We start from the raw sequence: 10,043 nt of genomic DNA, 5'->3' as shown, positions 1-10,043 counted from the left end.
TTCTGATCTTAGAGAAAAATTCCCACAGCAATGGCAGTTACTCGGCTGCCTCATTCCAGTCACAGATTCTTGTTTTCTAGGGGCTCTTCCCTGAGGGGAGAGTGGCCTCCATTCCAGGTGCTCTCCCAGCAGCTCAGCAGAGACACACTTAGGAATACAGCTTTTTCCTTGGACAGCTGTGAGTGAAGGGCAGGGATGAGCCCTTGCCTGTGACCTGTGAAATTTCTAAGTCCAAATCCAAAGACACAACCAGTCCACATGAATCAGTCCTGTCAAGTTTGCTGGGGCTTGAAGGTGGTCTGCAACTCAACAAGGTGCTTGGCTTTGCCCTCTAAGAGGCCAGTGGGCCAGGTGGGCCCTAAAGAAACTTGGGCCAAAGGCTGCCAGTGGGCCAAGATGGGATCCTGGGCTTGGTGACCCACTGATTCATTTCTTGATCTGTGCTTTTATCCAGCAAGGCAGGTCTGTGGTAGGGCTGGTTACGCAGAACTGAGGAAAGGAAGGCTCACAGTTGGTAGGGGAGAGACCGCAGACGGGTAGGGTGACTGACAATCCTCATGCATTTGAGGGGAGAAAGGTGGGGGATTGGAGGGTTTTGGGGGTAGTCACTTCATTACCAGACTGTAGGCTATACCTCAGCCAGGCAAGGCCTATTTTTAAAAAACACAAAGTGAGAGTAACTTTCATCATTATGATTTCACTCCCCCAACACTCACACATTGCTTTTTGCCCAGGGGGTGAACCTCTTTTACCATTTTCAAAGGCAAGGTTTCCTCTGTGGCCCTGCAGTGTGTTCCAAAGTCACAGGTTGGTTTACTGGGGTACAATGATTCCATCAAGGTCTAGGCTTGGGGTCTGGAGGGGGCCTTCTAAAGGGGGTGAAAGGGAGTGGGGAGAGGACAGGAGAGTCCCAGAGTCTTGGCGTTGGGGTCCTATTTACGAGGCCCTCAGGTTGTTGCCATGGAGGTGAGCATACGTGAGCTGACCCCCACCAGCCTGATCGTGAACTTGGCTGTCATGGTTGCCTTAGTGTCACCCAGGAGACGGCCTTCAAAAGTGCTTTTGGGAAAAAACCTACAACCAAGAATACTCTACCCAGCAAGGCTCTTGTTCAGACTCAATGGAGAAATCAAAAGCTTTACAGGCAAGCAAAAGCTAAGAGAATTCAGCACCACTAAACCAGCTTTACAACAAATGCTAAAGGAATTTCCCTAGATGGAAAAGCCCACAACTAGAAACAAGAAAATTACAAATGGGAAAGCTCACTGGTAAAGGCAAAATACAGGAAAGACAGGAAGTCATCCACAGAAAATTATGATATCAAAACCAGCAATTGTGAGAAGAGGAGAGTACAAATGCAGGATATTGGAAATGCATTTGAAATTAAGAGACCAGCAACTTAAAACAACCTTGTACATATATAGACTGCTATATCAAAACCTCATGGTAACCACAAACCAAAAATCTACAATACACAGACAAAAAAGAAAAAGCAGGGCTTCCCTGTGGCGCAGTGGTTGAGAATCCGCCTGCCAATGCAGGAGACACGGGTTCGTGCCCTGGTCCGGGAAGATCCCACATGCCGCGGAGCAACTAAGCCCGTGAGCCATGGCCGCTAGGCCTGCGCATCCGGAGCCTGTGCTCCGCAATGGGAGAGGCCACAACAGTGAGAGGCCCGCATACCGCAAAAAAAAAAAAAGAAAAAGCAATACAAACACAACACTAAAGACAGTCATCAAATCGGGACTTCCCTGGTGGTCCAGTGGCTAAGACTCCATGCTCCTAATGCAGGGGGGCCAGGTTTGATCCCTGGTCAGGGAACTAGATCCCACATGCTGCCACTAAGAGTTTGCATGCCACAACTAAAAGATCCCAAGTGAGGCAACTAAAGATTGTGCATGCCACAATGAAGATCCCATGTGCTGCAGCTGAAACAAAGACTTGACATGGCCAAATAAATAAATAAATATTTTTAAAATGTTTAAAACGAAAGGATAATCATCAAATCACAAGAGAAGAGACCAAAAGAAGAAGGGAAGAAAAAAGACCTACAAAAACAAATACAAGATAATTAACAAAATGGCAATAAGAACATACATACTGATAATTACCTTAAATGTAAATGAATTAAATGCTCTAACTGAAAGACACAGACTGGCTGAATGGATATGAAAACAAGACCCATAGATATGCTGATCCACTTCAGATCTAGGGACACATACAGAATGAAAGTGAGGGGGCAGAAAAAGTTATTCCATGCAAATGGAAATCAAAAGAAAGCTGGAGTAGCAGTACTCATATCAGATGAAATAGACTTTAAAATACTGTTACAAGAGACAAAGAAGGACACTACCTAATGATCAAGGGATTAATCCAAGAAGAAGATATAATAATTGTAAATATATATGCACCCAACATAGGAGAGCACCTAAATATATAAGGCAAATGCTAACAGTCATAAAAGGAGAAATCGACAGTAACACAATAATAGTGGGGAACTTTAACACCCCACTTACTTCAATGGACAGATTATTCAGACACAAAATAAATAAGGAAATACAGGACTTAAATGACATCTTAGACATGATGGACTAATTGATATTTATAGAACATTCCATCCGAAAGCACCATAATACACATTCTTCTCAAGTGCACAAGGAACATTCTCCAGGATAGATCACATGCTGGGCCACAAAGCAAGCCTCGGTAAATTTAAGAAAACTGAAATCATATCAAGCATCTTCTCCTACCACTAATGTTATGAGATTAGAAACCAACTACAAGAAAAAAACTGTAAAAAACACAAACACGTGGAGGCTAAACAACATGTTACTGGGACTTCCCTGGTGGTCCAGTGGTTAAGACTCCATGCTTCCACTGCAGGGGGTACAGGTTCAATCCCTGGTTGGGGAATTAAGATACTGCATGCCACACACTGTGGCCAAAACAAAACAAAACTACCAATATGTTACTAAACAATCAATGGATCACTGAAGAAATCAAACAGGAAAGAAAAAATACCTAGACAAATGAAAACAAAAACATGACGATCCAAAATCTATGGGATTGCAAAAGCAGTTCTAAGAGGGAAGTCCACAGCAATACAATCTAACCTCAGGAAACAAGAAAAATCTCCAACAACTTAACCTTACACCTAAAGCAATGAGACAAAGAAGAACAAAGCCCAAATTTAGTAGAAGGAACGAAATCATAAAGATCAGAGCAGAAATAAGTGAAATAGGGATGAAGAAACAATAGAAAAGATCAATGAAACTAAAATCTGGTTCTTTGAGAAGATAAACAAAATTGATAAACCTTTAGCCAGACTCATCAAGAATAAAAAAGGGAGAGGGCTCAAATCAATGAAATTAGAAATAGAAAGGAGAAGTCACAACACCACAGAAATATAAAGGATCATAAATGACTACTACAAGCAGCTATATGCCAATAAAATGGACAACCTAGAAGAAAGGAACAAATTCTCAGAAAGGTAAAATTTTCCAAGACTGAACCAGGAAGAAATAGAAAATATAAACCAATCACAAGTAGTGAAATTGAAACTGTGATTTTAAAACTTCCAACAAACAAAAGTCCAGGACCAGATGGCTTCACAGTGAATTCTGTCAAAACTTTAGAGAAGAGCTAACACCCATCCTTCTCAAACTCTTCCAAAAATTGCAAAGGAAGGAACACTCCCAAACTCATTCTATGAGGCCACCATCACCCTGATACCAAAACCAGACAAAGATACCACAAAAAAGAAAATTACAGGCCAATATCACTGATAAACATAGATGCAAAAATCCTTAACAAAATACTAGCAAACCAAATCCAACAATACATTAAAAGGATCATACACCATGATCAAGTGGGATTTATCCCAGGGATGCAAGGATTTTTCAAATCAATCAGTGTGATACACCACATTAACAAATTGCAGAATAAAAACCATATGATCATCTCAATAGATGCAGAAAAAGCTTTTGACAAAATTCAACACCAATTTATGATAAAAACTCCCCAGAAAGTAGGCCTACTCCCCTAGTAGGCCTACCTCAACATAATAAAGGCCATATATGACAAACTCACAACTAACATCAAACTCAACAGTGAAAAGTTGAAACCATTTCCTCTAAGATCAGGAACAAGACAAGGCTGTCCACTCTGGCCACTTTTATTCAACATAGTCTTGGAAGTCCTAGCTATGGCAATCAGAGAAGAAAAAGAAAAAAAGAAATAGAAGGAGTAAAAAGAAGAAGTAAAATGGTCACTGTTTGCAGATGACATGATACTATACATAGAAAATCCTAAAGATGCGGCCAGAAAAACTACTAGAGCTCATCAATGAATTCAGTAAAGTTGCAGGATACAAAATTAATACACAGAAATGTGTTGCATTTCTATACACTAAGAAAGAGAAATTAAGGAAATAATCCCATTTACCATTGTATCAAAAAGAATAAAACACCTAGGAATAAACCTACCTAAGGAGGCAAAAGACTTGTACTCTGAAAACTATAAGATGCTGATGAAAGAAACTGAAGATGACAGAAACAGATGGAAGATATACCATATTCTTGGATTGGAAGCATCAATATTGTCAAAATGACTATACTACCCAAGGCAACCTACAGATTCAATGTAATCCCTATTAAATTACCAGTGGCAATTTCCACAGAACTAGAACAAAAAATGTTTAAATTTATATGGAAACGCAAAAGACCATGAATAGTCTAAGTAATTATGAGAAAGAAAAATGGAGGTTGAGGAATCAGGCTACCCAATTGCTGCCCAGCAATCAAAACAGTATGGTACTGGCACAAAAACAGAAATATAGATCAATAGAACAGGATAGAAAGTCCAGAAATAAACCCACGCACCTATGGACAATTAATTTACAACAAAGGAGGCAAGAATATACAATGGAGAAAAGACAGTCTCTTCAATAAGTGATGTTGGGAAAACTGAATAGCTACATGTAAAAGAATGAAACGAGAACATTCTCTAACACCATACACAAAAATAAACTCAAAATGGATTAAAGACCTAAATGTAAGACGGGATATTCTAAAACTCTTAGAGGAAAACACAGGCAAAACACTCTCTGACATAAATCGCAGCAATATCTTTTTGGAGCCACCTCTTACAGTAATGAAAATAAAAACAAATGGTACCTAATTAAACTTAAAAGCTTTTGCACAGCAAAGGAAACCATAAACAAAATGAAAAAAGACTACTCACAGCATGGGAGAAAATATTTGCAAATCATGCAACCAACAAAGGATTAATTTCCAAAATTATACAAATAGCTCATGTAGCTCAATAGCAAAAAAAAAAAAAAAAAAGCACATGAAAAGATGCTCAACATAGCTAATTATTAGAGGATTGCAAATCAAAACTACAATGACCAGTATCACACTGGTCAGATGGCCATCATTAAAAAGTCTACAAACAATAAATATTGGAGGGACTTCCATGGTGGCGCAGTAGTTAAGATTCTGTGCTCTCAATGCAAGGAGTCTGGGTTCAACCCTGGTCAGGAAACTAGATGCCACATGCATGCCGCAACTCAGAGTCCACATGTTGCAACGAAGATCCTGCAATAAGCAACGAAGGTCCCACATGCTGCAACTAAGACCAGGCGCAGCCAAATAAATAAATAAATTTTAAAAACCAAAAACAAAAAAACAATTAATGCTGGAGAGGATGTGGAGAAAAGGGAACACTCCTATGCTGTTGGTGGGAATGTAAATTGGTACAGCTATTATTGAGAACAGTAAAGAGGTTCCTTAGAAAACTAAAAATAGAACTACCATATGATCCAGCAATCCTACTACTGGGCATATATCTGGAGAACACCATAATTTGAAAAGATACATACACCCCAATGTTCATTGCAGCACTATTTACTGTAGCCAAGACATGGAAGCAACCTAAATGTCCATCAACAGACAAATGGATAAAGAAGATGTGGTGCATATATACAATGGAATTTTACTCAGCCATAAAAAAGAATGAAACAATGCCCTTGCTGCAACATGGATGGACCTAGAGATTATCATACTAAGTGAAGTAAGTCAAAGACAAAGATCATATGATATTACTTATATGTGGAATCTAAAAAAATAATACATGTGAACTTATTTACAAAACAGAATCAGACTCAGACTTCGAAAACAAACTTACGGTTAAGAAGGGGAAATGTGGAGGGAGGGATAAATCAGGAGTTTGGGGTTAGACATACACACGACTATATACAAAATAATCAACAAGGGCCTACTGTACAGCACAGGGAACACTACTCAGTAGTCTGTAATAACCTATATGGGAAAAGAATCTGAAAGAGTGGACATATGTATATGTGTAACTGAATCACTTTGCTGTACACCTAAAACTAACACCACATTGTAAATCAACTCTAATAAAAATTAAATTTTAATTTTAAAAAGTGCTTCTGATGTATTCTTGCTCTTGCTGAGACAGCAGGGCCCCACCCTTGTGTACTCAGGGAGCTCTCAGAATCGGCCGGTGCCGCTAGGAATCCATTTCAGGACAGGGCCGTGGCTGAGCCAGGGTGGAAGATGATACAGCTCCTAGCAGCCTCTATCCGTTTCCCAGGCTTTAATCACAGTACTCTGATTTCCTCCTTCCTTCGCCAATCTTAGGCCTTGTACTTCTAGGGGGATGTCTCTGCCCCCTTAGAACTGAGGCTCTAACATATGACGCAGGCCTAAGCCAATCCATACATCACAGAGGACAACTCGTGACCTGGCTGACACCAATCAAAAGTGTCTCAGGCTTCTCTCCTGCCGTGGCACCAGGCTCTGTCCTTCCCAGGAGCAGCTAGAGCTCCAGCTGGCCATCCACCTGACTACGCAGACTGTGGGGCAGGGCACAGTTCTACACAGCTACCCTGGGGCTCGTTTCAGGGACAAATGTGAACCGCTCTGGGGACACTCAGAGACTTACGACAACTGGACTGAATTATTGCTGACACCTCTAATTCTATGCTTCAGCTGAGCACTGATAAGACACAATCCTCACTGTGTCACCTATTCCTAAGGTCACCTCCTACCTTATCACTGAAATCCCCCCTTAAGCCCAGCCCTGGAACTCTCAGGTGGGACCAGCTCTGGTCCTTGATTCTGAGCCACGGGAGGGCACAGAGACCCTGGAGACCAATTCATCCCCACAGATGAAGAAACAGGGGCCCAGAGAGGGGCCGTGACTTTCCCTGAGACACACAGCCTATTACAAAGCCAGGACAGGTGCCCAGAACCCATCTCATGCCCTTCCCACTGTTAGTGCTGTATCCCTTACCCATACATTCAGCTGAAACAACGGATTAGAAAATCAAATTAGAACAGTCCTGGCCTGGGTGCTGCTGCTTGCTCGACCCCAGCGTTCCCCTCTTTCTGCTTTGCTCTGTTCTGCTTGCCGTGTCCTCTTCCGAGTGCTTGTTGCCTCACACAGCGAGACAGCTGCTCCATTTTCCAGCTCTCATGTCTGCTTTCTGGGTATGAGAAGAGAGCATGCGCAGGGGCACAGGGCTACGCTAGCCCAGGTGGTTCCTGTTTAACGCCTTCCTGAAAGCCATTCCCTGTAACTTCCACTTATCTCATCAGCCAGGACTGGGTTGCCTGGCCATCCAGAGTGAATTTTTTTAGCTGAGCACATTGCCATTCTGAAGCAAATTGAGGTGTGCTAGGAAGGAAGAAGGGGATATTGGATGCCACAGGCAGAGTCTGCCTGGATGGGGATTTTGGCTAAGAGTGCCCTGCCCAGCATGTCGCCAAGCCCTTCTCTTCATCCCCCAATGTCCCAAAGGCTGGCCACAGTAGAGAATATAACGTGGAGTTGGAGGTTTCTGGGGATGTCAGAAGCTAGCTAGGTGGAAGGGGGTTTTTCTGACTACACGTCCTTCTCAGGCTAGTCTTTGAGGGCTTTCCCCTTCCTGAAAGCCGCACTCAGAAATGCGCGGTGGGGAGCACGGGGGCATAGGACCAGGGGAACCGAGAGCCACGTGCTGGGTAGGAAACTGAAGTCAGGACGCTCCTCCCACCCTCAGCTACCTTGCTGGGACCCCTGGGCTCCGTGCTTCTACATCATCTTACACCTTCCACCACCCCACCCCCGCCCCAATGGAGGGCACGGAGCGTGGTCATAGGTCCAGCCCTCCTTCCAGGCTGGGCCCAGCTCCAAGAGGGCCTTCTAACCACTCGCCCTTCCCACCGGGCCTCCCACCCCGCGGGGGTAGCACCTGTCACGCTCTCAGGACGTGTGTGCTCACCGTCTTGAACAGTGAGAAGGCCTGACGAGCAGCATCAGAAACGCCAATTCTTGGGCTCCACCCCAGCCCGTGGAATCAGACTCTGGGGGTGGAGCCAGCACTCTGCTTTTACAAGCCCTCCAGGTGGTTCTGATACACCGTCCAGTTTGAGAATCACTAACATGTAATTACTTGCAGGCTGTGAAACAGCTTCTGGGCTGTTAGTGCTGACCCAAAGGCAGCTGGGGAGGGCAAAAATAAAAAGAGCTCACCTGGCCCCTCTGCACTTCAGCACCCACCAAGGCAATAATCCTGGGAAGACTGAGATTTTTGAGTCTAAGAATAATTGTTAGAGCTAGGAACTACAGAGGGACCATCCAAATCTCCATTTCACAGACTTGGGAACTGAGATTGGGACGGGAGAAAACATTTGCCTGAGGTGAACACCAAAAGTGGAACTAGAATTCAAGTTTCTTGAATCCTAGGTTTATTTTTTTCCCCCAAATTGAAGTATCTTTTGAAAAACTGTAGCATGTATACCTATTGTGTGAATCTTTTACAGGTATGTGGTCCTAAGGGATCCATCCTCAATGCAAACGTGTAAAGCAAGCCCTGGGGAGGAGTCTGAAGGTGGGGGGATGCCTCATCCTCAATGTGCTGTGGAGCCAGGAGTCCCTGACCCTCTTGTTGGGGGTCACTCCCCTTCTCACTGTCCCTTCTTCCAAACATGAGCCCAGCGGCCTCACCAAATGAGCCCAACGGCAGGGCCAGGGGGCTTTAACCGAACGTGTGTCTTCCAGAGCCCTGACAAGAGGGTTGTCAGAGCTGGACAGCTGTGCACACAGCAGCCTGGCACAATGCTACCATCTGTGGGGCCCATGACAAAGGCACCGGTGGAGGCCCATCTACCACGTGGCTACAAACTTAAAACTTACAAATCAAGCTAAGAAACTTAAATGTGTCCCGTCCTCCTACTTTGACAAATAAACCTTTATATAGACTCAGTCGAATGGAATATGAGGTTCAGAGGGCACAGGCTCCATCCCATAGCTCTTCTTACCCAGGCTCCATCCTGTACTTCGAGGGCCTGTGCACATGCAAGAGGACACTGTGGCCTGTTCATCAAGCTCCAGCTACACCTCCCTGCAAAGGGCCACCTTTTGGCCACCCTTTGGAGGCAGGATCTGGAGAAGAGGCCTGTCCAGACCCTGGAAGCTGGCTCAGGACTGCTCGGGATAAGAATTCCAGGAGCATGTCTAAAAGATGGGGTCTGGGCTTTGGGTGAACACCTCCCATTTCCCCCATGACTCCTCCAGCTGTGGGGGAGGGATGTGGTCAGAGGAGGGCTCCAGGAAAGACCTCTGAGGGCTCGCCTCTCAAAATGTGGCCGCTGGACTGGCAACGTGGGCACCACCTGGGTGCTGCTTAGAGGTGCAGCCTCGCTCCAGACCTGCTGAATCAAAACTGGCATTCTGACAAGATCCCCAGGGATTCATGTGCACAGTGAGGTTTGAAAAGCTCTGTTCTAAACCACAAAACCCAGGCCCAGGGTCCCTCTTGTCCAGGTCTACAGTGGGTATTAATAAACATTTGCTCAGCGAGTGCCAAACGTCCCCTAAAGCAGCTGGGGTGGCTGGCTGCTGGCTCACAGTGCTTTAATCTCCTCTTTCTCTGGGGTCTCAGTGGCCAAGTATCAGCTCTAGGCCCTGCTGTCGGCCTGAGCTGATTGGTCCAGCAGGAGTCGCCTGACCCACATTGGGTCCATCAGATGATC

The sequence above is a fragment of the Kogia breviceps genome, chromosome 5, assembly GCF_026419965.1.
Source record: "Kogia breviceps isolate mKogBre1 chromosome 5, mKogBre1 haplotype 1, whole genome shotgun sequence".
Taxonomy (NCBI): domain Eukaryota; kingdom Metazoa; phylum Chordata; class Mammalia; order Artiodactyla; family Physeteridae; genus Kogia; species Kogia breviceps.
Note: the sequence above shows the minus strand (reverse complement) of the source record.